The sequence below is a fragment of the Erithacus rubecula genome (assembly GCF_903797595.1).
Source record: "Erithacus rubecula genome assembly, chromosome: 4".
NCBI lineage: Eukaryota > Metazoa > Chordata > Aves > Passeriformes > Muscicapidae > Erithacus > Erithacus rubecula.
The window spans coordinates 28,162,805-28,186,682 of NC_136686.1; positions in this window are offsets into that span (position 1 = coordinate 28,162,805).

Here is a 23,878-nt window from a genome sequence, read left to right on the forward strand (position 1 = left end):
CTATATCACATATAACTTTATATTGAAAGGAAGCAAAGAACGTTGGAGTTTTTTTTTACTAACTTAACACAGTGTAGAGAACTCTTTGGTAAGTTCATAGGATATGTAAGCTTGACACATAGACCACACAGTTCATGAATACAGTAGTAGTTGAAGGTAGCAAAAATATCTTGGCATCCTTCTATGTATGCTTTCCAGTGTTAATGGAGCAACCTTGCATGTTTCCATCTCTTGAATTGTTCAAGTGCTCTTGCTGGTGAACCTGGATGACAGCAGGGAATTAGACCATTATCTTGGATATTTTGTTTATAGGTAATTTGTTTTCCTGACTCTGAAGTGTATAATGTTTTAATTCCCAAGTGGATTAAAAGATGTTTAGGGCTTTTGTCCATATCTCAGGATTGCTGTAGTGTGAGTGGTAGCACAGCATACAGTTGGTGTGTGGAGACCCACTCTGCCTATCACTAGGGAATGTTTTGCCTTGTATACAATCTGATTTGTATGTTAAAATAAAGCTTGTGTTAACATTTTTGACAAAAAAAAAGGCTGTAGTGACCTGCTTATTAAAGAGAATAATCTCTGTTATAATTGTTATGCCTCATCAGGCACCATCTACCTCAAATTTTGGAGTAAACTCTCTTCTGCCTTTGTGGCTTTGTGTAGCATCCAGTCATTTGGATGCCATCATCATGGCATCCAATCATTCCCACAGATTTATTCACAATACCTCATGGTCTTGGAGTAAAGGACAGATGAGCAGTTCCCCCTTCCAATTTGAAAACTGTTACAGTCATGCCAGAGTTCATAGCTAAAAAACATGTTCAGCTGGATGTTTTGGGCAGGGGGAATAATCTTGTCTCCTAAGCTCCTAGTGAGTTAGACATCCTCCGTCGTTTTCATGTTAAACTTAGAGATGTTTAATTGTTAAAATTCCCTTCTCTCATGCAAATACAGACTTTTTGTGTTCTTACTTCCTGGCAGCAGTCCACCACTTCCTGATACACATGCTGTAATCTTCATAATCACAAGGATGAATCTGGAAGTTGCACATTGCCCCTCCTGCACAAGGAACATGGCATACTAGAAGAAAGAACATGCTTTGCAAACTGCATTGCCAAACTGTACCATTCCTTACTGAAGATGCAAAATGGTTGTAGATTATTTGTATGTACAGGTAACAGATCTGATTAGTGAAGTGCTGAGTGCTTAAGGCTGACAGGTGCTGTGTCTGTGCTTCCCCACCAGTGCACTTGTATGTCTGTGTCATTACTGGTGCATTTCAAGAGTTGCACTTCTGGTCAGGCTGAGTACAGCCATTTTCACATCATCTCTGGCCATGCATCTGGGCAATGCTGATGAACAAATTCTCAGCTGTGGAAACTCTTCCTTAAGCATCCTGTGCCAGGCACTGGCAAAGATAAGTTACAAGGCCAGAGGGACAAGAGTGAAAAATTCTGAGGTGCTTTTAGGATTAACTGTGAAATTAACTGTGATTCTGGATGTCTCTCTCTAGCCAAGGAAGTACAAACATTTTCATATTTGTCTGGCACAGCTGGAGGACAGGGAAACTTAACTCGTACTCAATACCTATTTAAAAGTCATGGAAAGCACATCTCTTTTTAGCTGCTTTTGGCAGCCACAGTCCTTCAGATGGGGACAATGTCATATCTAGTATGCTGTCTACAGCAGTTGCTAATAACATTTTTTGTCACATAACCACTTTTACTAAAATTAGCTGCTTATATGAGATTTTTTTTTTTTTTTTTTGTATGGATAGCTATCCTAGAGCTAGAATGCATACCTAGTATCTTCAAAATAAACAGAGAAACTTTTGAGGCAGTGCATATTCAATAAACTGGGTTATTAAGAGTATTTTTTAGATGGTGGGGGGGTGATGATCCAGAAATCATCCCCACCCCCTTCTTGGTCCAGAAGGCACTTGATTTTGAGAGCAAGTTAAGAGTCCACTAAATCAGCAGAAACTTACAGGTTATTCTCTTCATCTGGATATAAATAGTAGCTGACTAAAAATGAAGGAAAGAGAAGTGTTTACTGCTGATACTTATTCCTTAGTCTCATTAGTACTTAAAACATCCAGATCTGAACTCAAATAGGAAGCAGCATTCCCTCTTCCAGCAAGAATGTGGCATGGCTGAAGATGTTTGGTGAAGCAACAACTACCCTATTTATTTTGGACTGTGTCTATGCTGAACCAGTTCAAGCCTTCAAATGCTGCTACAGCTTAAACAGTAATGCCCATGTTTTGGGGCTGAATCATGTTAGAATTTTCTAAGTGTCTGGCTTGGGGCTCTGAAATTGGCCGATGAGTGCCAGAAGCCATCTACTCTGCACCATGTACTAGAACAGGAATTCTCTGAAACAACTGCCCAGCTTTGTATTACCAGTCGTCCCATGTAGCCACTGGCCTAGCTGCAGACATGATTTTGGAGGGAGATGTGCTCTTGTAGTAGAAGCTTCTGTTGCTCTTACTAGCAGAATATTTCTCTCCCTTAGTTCTGTCGTATGTGAGTTGCAGAACAAATGCTCGTGCCTTGAGCTCTCTCTTGAATTCCCCATTTGTCCTCTCATTCTAGCTAAAAATACCAAGACTCGTATAATGGAAGGTTATTATGGTTCCTTTCCAATTTCTTACACCACAAACTTCTGTCTGTTTATGGAAATCACTGAGAGACAATGCTTTTTCAGCCTATTATTTTGAAAGAATGATAATTCTGATTTATTCTTTTCATCCCTACTTGTCCTCTGAGTAATGGAGAAAGAATGAAATTACAGAGAGAAAAGGACGCATGAGAAGAGAACACAATTTCCTATACAGATTATTTACATACAAGTGCCTTTACTGGTTATAAAAATACACACTAACTAACACAAAGCAGAATTAATTTTAAAAAATTAGTACTATAAATAAATACTAGTGCTTGGTTGCATTACTATAATGCTACTTACTAGAATGCCTGAATACCCAGAGGTGTCCAGCTGGGGATATTTTTTATAATTATCAGGTTGCAGAGGGTGAGCTGTGTTTTCTGAACAGCAATTTTTCATGTTTTCATAAGGTCTTAGACTGGCCAATCAAAAATTAGGGCGAACAAACCCAATTCATCATTTTTAAAAGTTTTGGGCTAAGTAGATGGAATTGTCCCCCTAATTCCATAGCATCTAAGCTGAAGAAGTTCTGGGTTTCAGTTTCTGCTGTTCCAGTTCTCATCACTGGACTTTTTATGAGTTGAGAAGCTGATGCAGTTTATCCAAGTCCACCTGAATAAAAGAAGGTTGTGGGATCTTTCTAAAGCTTTAAGAGACAGAGCACTTCGGTCTGCCAACTACTGCCATCCACTCAAGTTTTTGATTTCCAACATTACACGTGTCTGCAGATTCATCCTCTCATTATTTTGTTTCTGAAATACATCCTCTTGACAAGAGAAGTCAGCAAATTAAGGCAAGCTTAAATTAAATAGACCTTATGTCCTCATGCCATGATACCCAAAATTATTTCTATTGCATATTTGCCTAAAAGAAATTGCATGTGATGCTGGAGGTCACACTCCCACTTGTCCCCACTGTATGGAGAAAAAAAATTTACTGTGCTGTGTCCAAAATCCTTGTCCTGGGAGTGCTATCTCCTACCAGCTCCTCTAGCTTTGAGAAAGCTGCTGACTGCCCACCACTCAGCAATAGCAGAAAGAATTTCAAAGTTTCTTTCCCCTGGGAAGCTTTTGGCCCTGTTCCTAGAGCCCCCTCTCCAGGGTGGTGCTCAGCAGTGTCATTCCCCCAGGGCCCATATCCCATCCCAGGATGTCTTTCCACCAGATGCAGGTCACACCATTAACTGAGCCTCACTTCACATGCCATGTATGGGTAAGGCTCACGAATATACATAAGTGCCACTGCTTGTTTCCATGGTAACTTCAATGCTTCAGAATGGAAAAGAAAAAAGCCAGGAACAACAGGAGACATGCAGGGAGGTAACAGCACTTCAGTCACATATATTTGAGTTGCCCTGTGCTATTCTGCAATGCCAGAAATCCCAGCTATGCCAGACAATCATGCTATGATTCTCCGATGATACTATGATTTCTATATTCACCCATCCCATAGTTGATTTGGCTGTTTATTTTTTATAGTCTTGGGGGGGCTTTCTTTTGAAGGTTACTTTCTCCACTAGGTCTTAGGCAAACAGCAGTGGCAACGGTGTGACTGCTGTGTATCCTCTAAGTATAATATGGAGATCAGTGGTGTGAATGCTTTGAAAGTTATGCCATGCTTTTTAGAAATACAGGGATTTATGTATGAAACCCACATGGGAGTACAGCTGGGATCAAACAAGATAAGCATTACTCCACCTTTTCAAAAGTTGAAAAGCACTTTGATCTCATTTTGTTAATTGGCAGTACTTAATTGTTCTGACCTCTCACAAGTTTAATGCCTAGTCATGCTGTGTACGCATTCATTTCACTGTTGAAAGCTGGTTTTGCTTCTGTTTCACTTAAGTGGCAGTTGTGTGGCAAACTTCATGGCAAGACTAATCTTGTAGGGAGTGAGAGAATTGGTAGCTTTTCAGTATTTCAATACCAAGGCTTTTATACTTGCAGAAATGACAAGTCTCAAGACACATCATCATCATCATCATCTTTGTCAAGTCTCCTCAGGGTAAGTTAATGTTAAGGAAACTCTCCTGTCTGACCATCCATGTGGTGCCCTGGCAGTCACACAAGCACCACCTCAGCTGGGACCAAACTACAACTACACACCCACACTCAACACAGTCACACCAGGTTTCCTTACCTCCTTACCACTCATCCCCAGGTTTCCTATAGCAGTCCCAGATGTCCCGATCCTTAAAATAATTTACTCTGAGTGCAATAACTAAAGAACAAGCAACAGCTCGAGTTGGTGCCTCCAGGAGGGACCACGAAGGAAGGAAAGGCTGTGCTTTTATCCCGTGCGAGTCTTAGCGCGTCAGGGAGGGGATGGCCGGCTCCTGCCGTGTCTCTGCGGATCCGCTCCCCTGCCGGTGCCACAGGTCTCCCGGCCCTTGTTACACAAAGGGGTGGCACTTCACGGCCCCTTGCCTGGGGCTCTCGCAGCTTGCAAACCGAGCTACCTGCACTGAATCTATTCCTCAACAATGAAGAAACCAAAATATTTCATGTCCTTTTGTAGTCCTTACATTTCACCGATGGTTTGCTCTGCTTGTGACTTTCTCCTGTTTCCGTCAGTTCAGTCTCTGCATACGTTGTACCAGAGTATGAAGATTTGTCTTTCTGAGGTTGTTGATTGCCGTGCTGTCAATCAGTCCAGCAGTGTCCTGTCTGGACAGACAGTGTGACTACCGGGGAGAGTCCACAATTCAAATTACCACGTTGTGTTGGATCTTGTCTTCCTTTCCCAGGAATAACACTGGGTTTGAGAAACGAATAGTCATTCATTGATCATAGCATGCTTAGGAAGGAGGAAAAACCAGACCTAATGATGACTGAGCAATTAACCTGATTCATCTGCTAATCTCCTCATCTCATCTTTGAAGATGGAGACCTTGAAGCCAATCTACAGTTGAAAACCCCAACTACTAGTGCAACTGCTCCTCTCAGTTGATATGCTTAAAAAAAAATACCCTCCAATGCCTCCATTACACAGCAGATCAACTGTTTGGTATTTTTCTACACTAAAACTGCTCTTCCTAGTAAATTGGTAGGTAGTAACTTTACCTAGGGACCACAAGGCTTGGCTAATAGAAGTCAGTCCAGCTGCATCAGAAAAGACGGAGACATTTCTTGCCACTGTTGCTGTGTGTTAAGAGCATCGAAAAATGAAAACAGCTCTCAGAGGATTTACAGCCCTTGCCACACACTGAGTCGCAGCAATGAGGATTCAATAACAGGAGCCCTCCAGGTCCTTGAAATGCTTCTTTCAATGAGCATCCACTCCATCACACCAAGCCTAAGCGTAAACAAACTTTTCTATCCATATACTTGTCTTAGCCACATATTGGGTTTTCCTGATAATGCCACAGCAAACTCTCAAGGAGAAAGCGGTACAGCTACTCCTTGTACTATTTCAGTATCGGGGATCAAATTAACATCCCCAAGGGTGGGATAGCTTAATAAGACTTCAGAGGGCTTGTCTGAGGGCTCTTTTTAAAACCAAGGAAATAATTCGGTAGCTGTGGTGTTGTGCAATGAACACTGACATGAATAGGTGGAGGGAGGGATGGAGCTAAGGGACAATGAGTGGGACCTCGCTCAGCTTTGTGGCCAAGAGGCACTGCGGCTGCCGCCCACCCTTCCCGAGCGCAGCCCGTTCCCTGCACGGCGGGGCAGGTGGCAGCGAGCGCGGGCTGAGGAGCGCCGGCCGCGGCGGAGGCGGCCCGGCAGCAGCGCACGGGGCGCTTCCCCCGCTCTCCGCCGCCGCCGCCGGGCCGGGGCCGCTGCACTGCGGGCCGGGGGCTGCAGGCGGTCCCGCGGCGATCCCGCCCCCGCCTGGGGAAGAAGGCGGCCGCAGGTGGCGGCTGTGCCCGCGGCAGCGCCCGGTACCGGGGCCGAGCGCGGCGGGAGGCCGGCAGTACCTCCGGGCCCCCGCAGAGGGCAGGCCCGCCCCGCCGCTCCGGGCCCGGCTCGGCCTCAGCCCCGGCCCCGCTCCGGGCAGCGAGCCGGGCCGTGCCGTGCCGAGCCGAGCCGAGCCGAGCCGAGCCGAGCCGAGCCGAGCCGAGCCGAGCCGAGCCGAGCCGAGCCGAGCCGAGCCGAGCCAGAAGTGTGCCGAGCCGAGCCGAGCCGAGCCGAGCCGGGCTGTGCCGAGCCGAGCCGGGCTGTGCCGAGCCAGAAGCGTGCCGAGCCGAGCCGGGTCGTGCTGAGCCGTAACTGAGTGACCCATCCTCCTGGCATGGGCTCGGCCCTGCAGTGCTCTGGCATAGCAGGATAGGTCCCTTTTGGAGAAGTCTGATAAATTGATTTTCATTCCTACAGTTTACGGTGAAGAGATGAAAAGCGATTTAAATTTCATTGTAGAGCTACATGGAAGCAATATCACTTTAATGAATTTTTTAATTGATAATTATTCTTGGTAATTAAGATATGAAATATTCACTAGGATCTACATTACATTCTAGGGGCAGAAGGAGGTAGTGGAAGAATAGGATGCTATCAGATGATCTCTTTTGGGGTGGCTCATTTCCTTCCAGTGTGAAAATCATAAAGTTCCTTAAGCTAAAAGCAAGGGGAAAAATAATTTAAACTATTTCAGCGAGTATTTGTAACCTCTCTCTTAGAGGACCAGACCTTCTCTAACCCAATGTTGCTGTAACTATGCAGCTCTAATAGGAGAGTGAGGCTTCACATGACCCCATAGTCACAGGTCTGAGTAACTTTGACATTGTGGGATGCCCTGCTTCACCTCTCTCCTGCAAGAAAATGTTGCTAGTGGGGATCAAGACAGCCAAACAAAAAGATTAGTCAGTATTTCTGCTTCAATTCAGGTAGAGCACGGACTAGAGGTAAAATTCTCCTCTGTCATGATAAGCAGCCTATGAACATACCAACTTTGTCATAAGCTTTTAGTTGTTGTTGAATTCGCTCTCATTTGCCAGGAAAGTTTTCTTAACTCTTGAAATAGTCGCCTTAACACAAGGTCTGACAGCTGCTGGAGAACAACAATCCTTGCTAATGCCACACCTGTGCAAGATAACCCTGAGTAAGTGCTAGACGTGACTCCAGGGTGGCTGGGCTGGATCAGCGTGTGTGCAGGTGCAAACTGTGGGGGGAATTAAGGCTCTCTGTAGCTCACCCCTTTCTCTTAAAGGAGTGAGAATATAGAGTCTCCTCTTCCTGTTCCCTTTGATGTGGATTTTGCAAGAATTTGGAGATAGCAGCTCTCAACTGCAAAAGGAGTCTTGCTTGCAGAACCAATGGTCTCTTGATGGCCACCTTTGTGTGGACCATATACATACGTATGTATATATACATAGTTTTTGTGTTGTTCTGGTGTTGTGCATAGCCCCACTCATGGGATAATCTTATTTATTGCCTTTCAAAGCTTGGCTAGAAACCATGGCACAAGGTAACTCAGTGTTGCCAGATTTTAGTGGTTCTTATGTGCCTCACAGCAGAGAATGGGGGTCTGCCAGGTGCTTATAGGAGCCAGGTGGCAACTTTAGCTCTTACCTTTTCTGTTTAGGTGTAGATAACTACTTAATGGTCTTGGAGTTTTAGGACGGATTCGTGTTCTTGTTTTCACTAGTTGGAAGTTCAGGTCAGGCCATTCTTTATAAGTTAAAGGAGTTAGTAATGTGGTAGGAGAAGAAATACCAATATTAGGGCTAGATGATCTTTAAGCTAATTCAACAGGTGTGGAACTGTGATTGGAATTGTTATTTGTGGTCACAATTTAAGGTATTGATTGGATTCTGAATTATTTTGACTATTATGTTTGTGTCTTTAAACAATAATACAATTTCCTAGCAGTCTCTGGTCAGTAGGAGTGGAAATAAGAAGTAAAGGCAACAATGAGGTTTTAAAGCCTCTGACTCACTAGCTGCTACCCTTTTAGGCTTCAGTGCACAGCAGAACATGTTCCTCAGAGACAAATCACCTTTTTCTTCTTTTGTAGCTGTTGCAATTTGACAAGAGTTCTTCTGAGACTGTGTTTATGTGTGAAATGGCTGAAGCTCAGGAAGGGGGAGGAAATATTTTGTTAATTTCTAAAGGCAGTGGACTCTGTGGTCACTGACACATCTCTCAAGAGTGAGTTATGTGGTTTTGAGGATGCCATGAAGAGTACTGGTTTCTCCTGGGGTAGACTGTTAGTTTTGATAGCATGCAGCTGTGGTCCTTGAGTAAAAAAGTCTCAGTGAGTGTCATAGATATTACAGCTGCCTTTGTTTCTCTGTTTTTCATTGAGAGAGATACTTCCCCCCAGTTGTGCTCAGTGCAGAGCTAAGAGATGGAGTAGAGAGCAACATCCTGGCAATATCCCAAAGAGGATCCCCTCTCCATCCAGTGAAGATGGTGTTTCTGTCCATTGAGGAAAGTCCAGGTCATGACTGGAAGTGCAGGTCAATAATTTAGGAGCTCAAAGTTGAGTAGTGCACCTGCATCCTGCCCTTCTTCTGTTTGCAGGCATGTCCAGGCTCATCTCAGTTTTGCTGCCTGTGCTGAGCATTGCTGTTGGGTAGTGTGTGCTTAAAGGAGTGAGGGCAAGAGAAGAGCAAGAGGCCTGTGAAATCATGAGAGAGTCATTGTCACATGACTGAAAGACTTTCTCTTCCCTTTTTCCTATTCTTCCCTCCAGTCTATGGACTGTTTTTGTCTTTCACTTGTTTACTATTGGTAATGGTCATTGGCATTTGCATCAGAAAGAAGGGAATGCCCACATTTCATATGACACCAAGCAAAAACAGTGTGGGGTTTGGATTTTAATAATCTTGGTTAAAGAAGTGTCTGTGTATAGTTCTTTATAAGCTATTGTGAAAATTTTTTTAAAAAATATTTTTTCTTCATTTTAGCTACTTTGAAATGACTTTTGTTTATTCTTCATCTGTGACTACACTGATGCTGAGCTCTTCTGGGTTTTTGTCTAGAAAAAGTCGTAGAGGGCTATTCTGTTTATTTGGAGAAAAGTGGTATATTCCTGACTAATAGGCTGAAATAAAATAAAGAACAGTGTCAAAAATTTGCATAAAAGCAAAGTTTGTCAGTGTGAGACATAGTGTGGTGAGTGATTATTGAATATCCAAGCCAGACGGAAGGTTTTCCTTGGGTCTGTTGAGTAAAGACATAATGAGGAATTTTTCACGTTTGATATAAATTACTTTCCCTTGTTAATCTTAACAGTCGTCTATAGAAACATGGTGTTTTATGACAATTAATTTGGAGTTCAGTGGTTTTGTTTTTCCTTAGAACAATGTCTTCTCCATTTATGATATTTTCACTGTGTGCATTTTCTGTTAAAACAGAGTAGAATGACACTTTGTTTATTTTCTCTGTGTTTTTTCTTATTGTGCATTTCGGATGTGTGCCCTCTTACTTCTTTCTGTTTATTTTGGCCTCTGGTTGCCATGTAATGGGGGATCAAGTTTAAAATGGTTTCAAGAGACCATTTCTTTATGTGAAGACTCTCCAGGGCTCCCAGAAATAACCAACAATTAATGCAAGCACTGTTCTAATACTTGTTTGGAGTTGAGTCATACTGATGCTTTTAGCATGAATTTGTAGCAGAGGGAAAACAAACACTGTGTGCTTGGCACCAGACAGCTTCAGGTTGGAAGAACCATAAGGGAGGTGTAAGTGGGTGAAACCCAGGAGGAGGTAGTAAATAAAACAAGACTGGATGCTAATCAGTGTTTGGTATGAGAGAATTAGTCTGAGGAGGTGTTGAAGCAGAGGCAAACAAAAACAAAGTCAAAAGTATGCTTGAGACCATATGTAGAGGTTGATGGTTATTTGGTTTGAAATGTATTAGGAAAGTAGGCAGAGATGAACCTGTGGTTTCAGCTGAAAATGAAGTACCTAGCATGTGGCTGAGGGAGGGCAGAGTAATGAACCTCTCATTTTATTGAGCTGCATGAGTTGGATAAACAACTTGTAAATAAATTTGAAACAAGTGTTATCCCATTTTAAGGAACAATAGCTTTAAAAAGTGAAACTTATGATGTTCATTGTGTTCCTTGATTGCTTGGCTGAAGATGAGTGGCTGAATTTTCCTCTCTGAGATCATAAAGATGCATTATGTGTTATCCTGAAATTAGGGAAAAGACATAACCAACAGGTACAAAGCGTAGGAGTTTCATAGTCTGGGCATAACTGTGATAATGGAAAGACTCAGGAAAATGCTTTAACTTCTAGACAGTGTTTTACTATTTGCTTACAGAGAGTAAGTATAGTCTCACTGCTGAAACAGTGGAAACCATGAAAACCACCAAGGCTGAGATAGAAAACCTGTGATTAATTTTATTATCTTAATAGTCATGTGGTGATTCACAGAAAGTGCCTGGGATTTTTCCATTTCAAATGGATTGCTATTTTACTTGCATATTTTCTAAGTAATAGAGCTGAAATGATTTGTAACAGAGCTCGGCCGAAGTAGATGGATCTATACCAGCAGAGGATTTGTTCCAGTTTCCTCTTCTGTGTTCATTAGAACAATTGGGAAATGGTTATTTTCATGATGTAATGCACTGGTTGTTTTAAGAGCTAATTCCCAAACAACATGCTAATTGGCCTGAAATAGTGCAGTGCATGTGGTGCCCCCTCGGGATCTGAAGTTACGGATGATCCTGTTTGTTAGTGGCTTCAGAAATTAAACCTCTCATGAGTGTTTTAACTGTGCTTTTGCAAGGGCTGAGTGAATAAGTGCATGATAGTTTGAAACACAGTGTTCAGAGCAATTGTTCTATATTACATGATTGCTGAGCAAATTAGACTTGCAGTGGAAATTTCCTCCTGGGCTACTGTGCTGAAGTTTTTGGCTCACCAGCACAGGGCTGCAAAGATGTGATAGAAGGTATGACATATACCCTGGTCTGATTTTGCAGTAAACTAGAAACCATTTAGCAGCTTCTAATGGAAAAGCAAGACAGGTACTTAGAGGAGTGCAGCATATAAACAGAGGTTTGAAACTTTTGAACTGAGTTACATTTCACATGATTTTTCTGTATTCTCTATTGCCAAGATGCTATGCTTTTATATTGATAGTGCTTTACTATTATTGAGTGGTGGAAGAGGAGTTGGAAAGAGTTTTGACTTTTTACAGCTTTGTAAATGATGGTGAACACTTCAGTAGTTTGGAATTTAGATTGACAATTTTAACTGGATGTGGCTGAGCAGCTCATCAGGGACACAAAATTGATTAAGATCTTGCTACCTCCCCACCTGCCCTCCCTTCCTCCCTCCCTCCATCCCTTATTTAGGCTTCTGAATCAACTTGATTAGCTGAACAACTCTGTTCTTAATTTTTCAGATTTGCTCAGGGTGTCTCCAGAGTAGGGAAGATGATATTGTGCTGGATTTCATTTGATCTATGTCAGTGTTTTCATGACTGTGAGAACAGAGAATGTGTTTTGTTTTCAAATTTAAGGTTATGTTTTTTTGTGTGGTGAGGCCTCAAACTCGAGGAGCAATTTCTGCAGTGATTTTTACAGTGAGCAAAAACCTAGTGCATGGTTGTGGGCCAAGATCAATGGTTACATTCCTGCTGCTGAGATTCTCCTGCCTTGGGACTCGTCTCTCATGGTAGACTCAGCCAGGAGATATCTAAGGTATAAAACTGGTGGGTAAGTAGATGTTTTACTGATGAATAATGATTCAATTACATAACTTAACTATAATATCTGCTGATGGGAGCGAAGAGCAGAGTGAAAGAGGCATCGTAGGCCGGTATATGTGAAATGTGAATTAATTCAGACAATGTAGAGAACATTGGAGACTTCTGCACTATTTTTGTGAGTGTTATATGTGCTTCATTTTAATTGCTTGATGTTATTCTGCCAAGCTGCATGAAATTAAATAAAAGGAAACTTACAATGGAACAAACAGGAAATGAAATAATAAGTGGAGTAAGATGTCTCTGGAGAGAATGGCAAGGGATTTGCAGTAATATTTGAGAAGTTATTAGATGTGAGAGTCCCACCTGTGTGCTCCAGCAGCCTTGTTTTTCTTACATCCATATAAAACTACATAAAATACCTCATGGAGAGAAGTGAAGGTGGGAAAGGCTGCATGCATGAGAAGCAGAGGCTGGATGCAGAGGCATTTGGAGTGGGATACAGAAGGAATGTTATTTCTTCCCCTCACTTTGCACCCCTCACCACAGCAAGTTGGGACTGGATGGGACATAAGCACAACAGCTAAAGATAGAATAATTTGTGCCTATTACACTTGATGAAGTGTAGTTTTCTAGAGTGTTTTTGCTACCTATTCACTGAAGTTGATGCCCATCATCCACCACTCCCCAGTTGCCCTTACACTTCAGTACCTCTCGTTTTCCTCTGGCTGCTCACCATTACTTGCAGCCTCCTCATGCATACCTGAAATCATGGAGCAGTATTCCAGCTCTGCCTCCTTGGATTCTTTGGGCCCTGTACTGTAGGTGGTTGAACTCATGCTAGGCTCAGAATTTACTGGAGGAGCACTGTCAGACTGCATGGTCTGTTTTTCAGCCATGTGACATTAATTTGGGAGGGAGGCTAGTTTTGGTTAACTTGATATATGGTGAGCAAGAACTTCTTGCTGTGCAATCACCAGCAGCAATAGAGAGTTTTTTGGTTCCATCTTCTGTACAGTGCTGTCATGGTTAAGCTGTTTCCTCTAGTGCTGCTTCACCTTTAGCCTTGCCATCAAAAATGGAAGCACTTGCATAGGCTGCTCATCATTACATTTACTGTTACACTGCCTAACCCTGCTCAAATGGGAGAAACTTGTCCCTTCATAAGTGGAATTTTAGTGTAGTATGCATTGGCAGCCTTGGTCCTTCTCTGGTGTGTGGGCTTTGCAGTGCTGCAGTTTGGTCAAAGCAGTGTGCTCAGCATGCTACTGTGATTTCAAGTACACAGAAAGAGCTGTCTGCTGGTTCCCAGGCTGCCATATACTATCAGTATTTTGAACACAATGTTTACATCTTAGTCAATATGCCTTTTTGGTTTTTTTTTCCCACTAATACAATGGAGTTAGCATTTTTGCTGACTGCAGCTCCCACTGGAGCTGATTGAGCTGGTATTTCTGTTCTCAAAGCCTTCTGTTTGTGGTTTACACAAAGTTGAAAGTAGTTCTTGGTGCTGATTATGGTTTTTTTTCTGGCCTAAAATTTCATCCTGATTTCATCTGTACCAGATAACGCTTCTTGGGTTTATTGAATGTTTTCCAAAATTAAAAAGAAAGCATTCTCTGTGAAGTTTTCTTGATTTGAAATGGCCTGTGATGTTTCTGCTAGAGTAAACACCTTTTGCTCTATGTATAGTCAGTTTTTTGAAGTGAGTTTGATATGAAACTCAGGGCATCAAAATCATTTGGCTTATTGAACGGTAAGATGGGAAATACTCTTTTTTTTTTTTTTTTTTTTTTTTTTTTGTCAGGCCTGTGAGCTCCCTCCTGGTAAGCTGTAGTAAACTCTTAAATATTAGTATTGAAAATTTTCACACCATCTGCCTTTTTATTTGATGCCTCATCAAAATGTTTAGGGTTATTTTAAAAATGAATGTGTGGGAAAAAAAAAAAGTATTGCTTTGTCACTTGCAAAAGCCCCTTCTGTCATGGCATTGCAGGGTAGGTTTGGCAGAAGTCGGCATTTTTAGAGGAAAATGCTGTGCTTCCTTTATTTAGTTCTTGCCAAGTTTTGAAGTCTCTCTGAAAATATGTGAAGGTAATAAAATCCTGAAAGCTTACCTGTCATCTCTGTGCAATTAAGCAGCGGATGTGCCATCCTTGCTGAGCAAGCAGGAATGGTGCAGCCCAGGGTTATTGTGTGTTTGAACAGACCTCCCTGAGCAGTTCCTTGTTGCTGCAGGCTCAGGTTAAACCTCAGCATCCTGAATTGGAAAAGGAGCTTCTGTTTCCAAAGCACCTAGTGACCAGCAGGGTATTTAAATGCAGATGAAATACATGCCAGGCTGTGTCAGGAGGTGGAAAGAGGGAAGGAAGGAAGGAAGCAGGAGGAATTTGGACATGGGCTCTGGTGTCTCAGGGTGGGAAAGGAAATTGCCTTGGAAGATAGGAGTTCTACTGGAAGATGCTGTGGTTGCTCAGAGATGGCTCTGAACCTCTTTTTAGTCTTATCCTTCCCTGGTTTCTATAAAGAGCTTCATGAGATGAGGAAAGGATCCCTGTGAGAGTCTAAAGTCTGTCTTTGGAGCAGGGGCTGGGTGCCAGGTTTTGCACATCGATTTCTGCTGGTCTGCATAACACAAACACTGCCAACACATTTTGCACTTTGAGTTCTGTCATGCAGATATTAGTGTCTGGTTGTACTGAGCTTGAGATGATGTTTATGCTTTTTGTCTTGTAAAGTATTCATATGTATCTTGTTTGAGCTTTGATTTTATATATATTTACTTCATTCTTGCCTTGTTTTGGGAGAATATGTTATTAGTAGATGTAAACCTGAGACATGATTTAAATAGGATGAAAGTTATTCAAGATAGGAATTGTCTTGAGTTTTTTTCCTTATGTCTTCAAATATTAATTCTTTGATTAATATTTTATGTGATTGAGTTTGTAGTATGAATTTTACCAGCTCCATACAGGAGGCAGCAAATACGAATTGTGTGATCTAACAGCTTTAAATTCCCCCTGCACTGCTGTGTTAGACATCAGTTTCACAGACTGTCCTCATGGATCCTGCCTGCCTGCTAAGCCTCGCTGCTTTATCCATGGCTGCATCTTTTCTCACCATGTCTAGTAAAGCCTAGAGGCTTTCCTGGGGCTCCTACCAGGAGCCATCTGTATGCCTAGTAAGTCCCAGTCCCAAGGGATTGCCATCAGCAGGTAAGTGACACACTCAAGAGGAAGAAGAAGAAGAGGCAAGAGTGGGATGGCTAGGTCAGATGTGGCTTGGTTTGGTGTTGAAGTTGGTGGGCAGTGCTACCCTATCACCAGGTTCAGTCTCTGCTAACAGTGCCAGGTGCAAAATAAAGTGCTCTGCAGGTGAAGCTCCTCAGAAACAGCTTGGCTTCATCCTCACATCAGCCAAACAATTCCCTATGGTTCCTTTTGCTGAAAAGCTGCTCTAGAACCAAACCCTTTAGCAATCAAATCTTTGTCATTTTGAGTTCAAAGTAATTTGTTCCTGTATGAACAAATGACCATGCATTCCTTGTGACCTCTGGTTTGAAGGACAATTTTGTGTTTTTCATTTTGGCTTAGACAAATCAATGTTTTTTACATGACAAGGTATGGCTTTTACCTTATGAGCATGCCTGCAGTAGAGTTGTTGCTGCAAGTGTGCCTCTGTAGACACACCTGACATAACATTGAGCTTCCTCATTGACAGACAGTGCAAAGATCAGTACCAGGTGACAAGATTCAATCTGAATACTCTAGTTTATGGGATTTTTTTAATAGAACCTAGATTTCTGGAGATTGAAGACCTAAGTCTGCTGCAGAAACCTGTGGTCTTCTTTAGAATTTTTAGATTCTTCTTTAGATTCATCTCAAGCCTCTGGCCAATGTCAGGGCCCTTCTCTGAAACAGTTCTGAGAATAACATCAGCTCTCTTGGCTGCACTTTCCTGGTCTCAGGATGGAACCTCAGTGATAGTTTGGAGTCATCCTGCACTCACAGTTCTTACAGGCACTGCATCTTGCTCTGCTAAACCTTGTTCTGTGTTAATTGAGATGCTTTTCTTCACTTCTGATGTTCAACTCTGTCCTGAGAGATCACTTTGAAGGAGCTTTCTCAATAATGAGCTTTCTGTCTGGTAATTCCCCCTTTCTCTTATTTATCTTTTAAGTAGTTTATCTGACTTCTATGTCTTATACTTTTGCTGACTTCTCCCACTTTTTCCAGTTTAGCCTATGTAGTACTTTGCCAAATGATTTATTAAAATCCAAACAAGTTACATTCACATTTTTTAATGGGAATAAAATAGAAAAGAGATATTTTGGACTAGTATGCCATGATCAGTCTTCTGTAATGTATTTGATCTGTTTTTGTTTTCTATTCTTTTGTCAAGATCTGTGTACTATCTGTAGATGACTGATGTGTCTGTGCTACCAAAATGACTTTCTCCCTCTTTCCTTCCAAATATAGGCACCATATTTGGCTTTCTTCAGTCATGCAGTACTCCCTCATTTGATGGATTTATTTAATATCTGTGCTATCAGACTTAAAATTTCATGTACCAGTTCTTTTGGTGTTCTGTGATTAAGATTGTTCTGCCACCCAGACTTGACAGCAATAAGCTCTTTGGATTTTGCTTCTATCTTTGTAATTTCTATCCCTGAGAACTTGTTCTTATTAGCTGTCATGTGTCTGCTCCACTGTTCAGCATCAGTTTGGGTTTTTTTTGAAAATGAGTGGCGATAGTAATTTCTTTTGGGAGGTATGTGTACATTTAACATGAAGTCTGCCCTACTCCAGTGGAGAATTTATGATTCTTTCATGTGCTTACTGTGGACATTTCTTTGCTGTTGTGGGTTTTTGTTTTATTGGCAAGTTTTTGTTTTTGTTTTTTTTTTTTTTTGTGTTTAGAATGTGTCTGAAGGACTGTCTCATTCTCTGTATTCTCTTAGTAGTCTGGTCCATCTTCAGCAGCACTGCTGTTACCTGTTATCTGTCTGAAGTCTGAGGACACATGTTCTTGTGAGTTTTAGGGCAGCAGAACACATTCAGCAGCTGCCCTTTTCATTGTGCAAGATCTCTTTCTACTGTTTCTCCTTAAAGTTATCTTGTGTTGGACATTTCTCTTACCAGACTTTCTTCCCTTGGGGTGAAAGCTGGTATAATAGCTCTGTCACTGCTTCCTTCAAGAAATTCAACATCACTGCACACAAGTTTTGAAAGGTCTCTGTTTTTCTAGTTAATTTGTGGAAAATTATTGTAGTAGAGCAGAAGGATGATGTAGATTGTCTTTCAGATTATAAAGAGAAGACAGTAAAAGCCTGTATGTCTGTAAAAAGTATTACAGACTCTAGATAGAGCATATAATTAATATGAAGCTAGATACTTTTAGTATTGGGCCTTTTGTCCCCTACTGAGGAAAAGGCTCAATATTTCTGACATATTCCAGAGTAATTCCATTGCCGGCAGCACAGATCATAAAATAAACCCCAGAGTTTTACAGTGTTTTTTTCTGGGGAAGAATTTAAATTGATCTATCTTTCTGGTTTCTTTTAGAAGTCTAGCAATTAGGAGCTTTGCAGCCTTTCAATGTCAGCTTTTCCTTTCTGAAGATAGTTCACACAACAAAGAGTGACCCAGTCTTGGAGTGGGTGCAGAAGCAGCATGGGTTTTGAAAAATTTTAGCTATGTCTAATTGCTCCATGCCAAGGATGTAACTATACAGTGAGTTTTGAAATAATCTAAACTGCACCAATCTAATTCTGTGTGGACAATTCATGGACTCTTTGTTATTTTCTAAAAAAAATCAGACTGCAAAGCAGCAGGGAGGTATTTTTAGTTTTCTTCTAGTGCTTCTGTGGAAGCACAGACATTAAACAAGGGCACCTTGCTTAAAAGGGCACAGATAAAATTGTGTGTGGTGTGCTGGCATTGCTAGCTGTACTCAAAGATCTGTGCCTGCTGCCATGTGTAAGGTGCACTTGCTGAGAATCATCCATCTGACAAACCATAGCACTCTGTAAGCTGAAGCAGTTTGTGACTGAGGAGATAGTGCTGAGGGTGGAGGAGGATGTCCTGGTGCAGGGATGCAGTGGAGTTCCAGCTGTCAGTGTGATCAGACAACAAAAGATCATGAGCAGAGCTGGCCTTGTGAAGAACAGCCCAGCTCTGTCAGGGTTTGGTAACACCAGTGCTGTGAGGCTGACTGAGCTGAGCTCTTCTGGAGTCACATCAGTAGTGCTGCTGCTTCTGGGCATTGCCTGGCCAGGCAGGTCCTGATAGGGCCAGGCTGGCTCCTTGAAGAGCTGCTTGGCTGATGAGGGTTTGACTTGAAATGAATCCTGGTTTTTGTGCTATGCTAATGCCAAGTTAGCCAGTCTTCCTAGAGCTGGTGTGCTGAAGTGCAGATCCACTGGTGTCTTTGTAGGCATCAGAACTAACCTGTTGGGGTAAATATGGGCAGCAGTCACCAGAGCTGACTCCATGTCGAGCCATGTGGTTCCAAAAAGCAACAGCTCTTTTCCATAAGGGTTTGCCACCCTGCTGCTGTAATATCAGTTTTAAAAACAATTAATTCCCAAAGTAACCAGCTGGGGAAGGCAGTGCTCCTAGGGCAAACTGCAGATACTATAACACAAAGGTAGGTTGGATTAAACTACATCTGCAGCAGGTGGCTGTTTTGCCTTACCAAGGCTGGTGTATTTTTTTTGTGCAATGGCATTTTTTTAAGATGACATTCAATATGTTCTGGCAGGTAGCGGGGAGCCTATAGCCAGGGCTTTAAGCTATATGTTTTTAGCTATCTGTTTACTTAATGTTTGGGAAAGGAATGAATGTTTTATTATGGTGTCTGTGCCATGATATTACAAAAAATTCTACCTAGGCTTCAAGCATTTTGCTTCTTGCTTACTGGGACCCAGCAGGCCTGAATAAGATTTTGGCTCTTTTGTCACTGTAGATGTAATCCTAGATGTTTTTCTGTATTGAGGATCATGACAAAGCAAATTTAACCAGCTCCCTGCTAGCACAGATCCTCCATGCTCATTTGGCAGGGTCCTTGATCTGTGACTCTTTTTGTTCCTCCCCAGATTTGCGTCTTCCATTGTTCTGCTGTACAACAGGAGATTTTTGTAGGGTGTTGGGAAGTTTTTAGTCTGTGCTGAATCTGAGTATGAAGAATAAATGATTGTGGATGTAGAAAAAATGCACTTGTTTTCCATTTGAGTATCAAAACAGAGTTTCAGCATGTATGCATCCAGGAGTCCTACCATACCTCTTCAGGCATGAGTTGACAGCCTTACTAAGCTTTTAAATTTGTTTTTTTTATGTCCATACTGCCTCAGTTTCAAACAGGCTAAATTTTAGCCACACTTCTCCAAATCAATTAGCCGCCCCAATGGATGATTAGGTCAGACCTGTTAGGGAAACATGATGAGAAATTGTCACTGTGAGTGCTGTAGCACTCATCATCTTTGTGTGTGCATTGACATAAATGGATGTCCAGGAAAAACAATACCTGTAAGAGCTCTGGGTTGAAAAGACACCTTTATGGGTGTCTGCAACTGTCTCTTGCTGTGGAGAAACAGATTTGAAGTAACTGCAATTCTTCCATTTTCAGACAATGAAACTGGAAGACAATTAGGTTTTATAGTTGGCTTGTTTTTTTTTTCCTGTTAGTGGGAGGAAATGGTGGAGAGGTTTTGTAAACAACACTAATGCTCAGTTTCTGGAGTGGCACTGAATTTGATAAAAAACCTTATCAGAAATCCTGCAGTTTAACTCTGCAGGATTCAATAGAGCTATGAGGTTGATTATGTAAAAGGTATTTGAAAGGCTGGAGAGGATGAACAGCAATGTTTGCTCTCTTTCATTAAAGAAGAATCAACAGCAGGATGCAGAACTTAGTGGTTTGCAATTCAGAAGTTTCAGGCTATGGTAATAAATTAGAAGATCAAATTACAGCAGTGCTTTGATTTAAAAAACAAAACAAAATACTCACCCAAAACATATGGAAAAGGGGTACTATTGGATATTATAATTTCTTTTGCCTGAAAAATATCACTTTGATATATAAACAGTATCATTTATGAAAGAGAAGTTGTATTTATATTAGTGTGAAAATTTAATTTCTCTTCCAGTTTGTTTACTGGAGGCCATCATGGTTAGTACAAGCAGCTATGTGTGTGTGATAATGACTAACAGGGTTGCTCTTGATGATATTGAATGTTTTAAAGCTGTTAGTTTAAATGCTTTAGGTTTATTATTAAAAATGAGGAATTAGATTCTTAAATAGATAACATACATAACCTCAAGAAAATGAAATATAACATATTGGGGTCTTATGGAAGCTTAAACTAAAAGTGTTTGCCAACAAGTTTTTTTAAAATCAGATTAGCTCTCAGTTGAAGTCTCTGTTCTATAATGTTTGGATTGCCAGAGACCATGGGGAATATCTCTTTCCGTTGTAATTAAATTGAACAGAGTCATGTTTATGTTACATCTTTGAAAGCCCCTCTTTGAAGGCATGTAAGAGAGCCCCCTTTAGCAAGGGAAATGCTGTAGGCAAGTGCAGTGGATATTGACACAAATGTATGCTGTTTAATGAAGAAATCTTAGGGACTAAAGTTCGACAACAGCAGAGGAGAAATGAGAAACACTTGGGCAAGTGCACCAACCTAAAACCCACGTAATTGATCATGATATGAGCACAATAAAATAAAGGTTAAGAATCGCAAAATCTCATAAAGCAATGCCTCTGAAGTGGCTGGAGCAGAGTGGGTAATTATTCACGGGCCTGTGATCTCCAGCACAAACAGTTCTGTGCTGCTGCTGAGGTCAGCACTGCTTAGCCTTTTGCAGTGCTGCTGCTCTAAACACAGTTGAGAAATTGTAGTTATATTGTGAAGATGAGTGGATTTTAAGTTCAGTAAACTTTCTCCCTCATCCCTAAGAGCTAAAATGAAGTGGCTTTCTTTATGGTCTTATTTCAAGAGAGGTACTTCTGTTCTTATGTTCCTTAACATCCCCAGAGCTTTTAGTTACATCACAAGAGTTGTTTTCCTCTGTTGACCCACTCTAATCTGTAATTCCTTGTGGGTGATGTCACAGTGTTTGATTTCTGGCTGAGATTTGAGACTTTGATATACTGTTCAATCTCTATCTCTTTCCATGAACTTAGAGGTGTTTGTCATTGCATTAGGTGCAATGGAGAGTTTTGAGGGTGCTGAGCTACAGTGATGGTCTCTGTGAGAAGGGCCAGGGGCTGCCCCAAGCTGGACACAGCTCACCACTGGAAACAGGAGGAAAAACCTGTTTAAAAAGGGACAAAAAATGCTGGACAGGAAAAGGAGGAGGGAGAAAAGTGTTTTGGACATCACAATGGAAGTAGCGGGTCAGAGAAGAAGGAGGAGGGGGAGGAAAAGATGCTTTCTGGTACCTTAGCAGATACTGTAGCCTGAGGAGGAGCCCCACGCTGCAGACAAATTTTTTCCTTACAAACAGCTTCCTTTGGGAAGAGGCTGGGCTGGAGCAAGGAGAAGAGGGAAGGGGTGGCAGAGAGGAACCCTTGTGTATTGACTGTAATGCCTCTGTTTCCCCTGTGCGGCTCAGGGGGCGGAGGAGTGAAATTGAGTCTAGAGGGGAAAGGAGCAATGATGTTGCTTTGATGTTCGTCTTGTGTTTCTCTTGACAACAAATTGAAGGAGTTTTCATCTGTTCAATCTGTCTTGCCTGTGAAAGTAATTGGTAAGCAATACCTCTGCCTTTATCTCCACCCACAAGCTTTGTAATCCTATTTCCTCCCCCTTTCCTGCTGAAGAGGAGTGAGCTAGGTGAGCATCTGGCTGTTTGCTGAGGTTTCTCCAGCACTTTGTGGTGGGGTCAAGAGGTACATACTGGTCTGCCTTCTAATGACAAGACGCTTTAGTTGTGTTTTGTATCACTGTTTTGCTGTTACAAACAAATATTATGTGAAAAGCAACAGGAGCAGAAAACTAGTTGATTCTTTAAAAATTACACTATGAAATAGAGTTGTAGAATTTTTAATTTCAATTTTGTCTGGAATTTTGATTATCTGTATTGTCTCTTATCCTCCCTCCTTACTGGGTAGTGAGTCCAGTGGGCCAGACAGGGAAGTGCTGTGGCGTGAAAAAAAAAATTTTGCTGTAAAGCCTCTGACTTCAGTGAGCTTATAGAGGCATTAACCCTATAAGAGTGTCCTTGTGTGGTTGGATCTTTGATTTTAGCAAGTATTTATCTTGAATCCAGTATCAAGCAGGGAGAGACATTAGGGGAGTTTGCAACATGAAACAGATGGCTGTTTCTTTGGAGGAAGCTGGTCTGAGAATTGAAACCCAGTCTAATTAAGCAGTTGACAGGTTGAGTCTCTCATCTTTTCTGAGCAGTCTGCAGCAAAATTAAAAATGCGAATCCTGGAAATAGTTAATTAAAAGCATCATTTTGGCCGTGCAAGTTGCTTCATTGAACTGAATGGGATTTCTCCAGTGATCAGTCACCTGTGCCGAAGTGCTTCCAGGGTTTGCATTTTTCATCTATGAAGATCTAAACTAAGGTTCTTCAAGCTCACAGAGTCTAATTTTTGTTGACTTTGTGATATTGAAAGCCCTAAAGCCAAAGTACTGAGAAATACATAAACACTTTCTTCATCCCCACAAACTTCAGCAGCTTCAGTCTGGTTTTAAATACTCAGCAATTGAGCTTCTACTCTTAATTCCCTCCTACCCTTAGATCCTGGGTGTGCAGGTTTTTCAAAGGCATCTTTGTTTTTAGCAGGACTTTGAGAGGACAGGTGAGTTATCTAGCCACTAGGTATTTCAAAGGAGGATAGTTCCAATTACTAGAAGTGCATGTAATACTCACCATGTTCTTCTATATCTTCTCAGCTCAGAAAAAAGTATGAAATGAGATAAAACCCAAGTAACTTTAAGTATTTTGTGGAGATCTGGTTCTGAAACATACCTGAGAATGTTTGTTGAGGCAGAGTAAGTGTTGCTACACTTTTGGGCAAGGGTAGGCAGTTTGCTTCTAGCAGGAAGTAGTTACAGTATAGAACGAGGATGAAAAGCACATGAACTTGTCTTTTCTGTTCTGCTTTGCCTTTGAAAAGCCCAGGTGCATCCATTAAAATACATCAGGTTTTATCTTCCTATTTTGAAATCTACAAATTTGAAGTGATGGCACTTGAACCTTTTGCTCTTACTTTCAGTCCTAGCAATACCTGTTGGAAGGACAAGGTTCTTGAATCTCTTTCTCCTTCATGTTGCAGAAAACAGAATGACAGTAGCACTTAACATTTTCCATCTACATAAGGAAACTTCAGTATTTCTCCCTCTCGTATTGTGGATGATTGTCATGGGTAAAGTGGAGATTGAGGTTTGCTGAATTATAAAATGCAGCTGTTTGATCTTGTATGTAGTGGATCAAAAAGAGCCATTTCTCATTATTTTGTGCTTTTCTCGACGCATTTTGGTGCAGCTGAAATGTGCTATTACTATGAGAAGTATGGGGAAAGCCATAGGTTTTCTGTCCTCTGGCAGTGTGTGTAAAATAAAAATGAAGTATTGAAATTAGGATGTGGT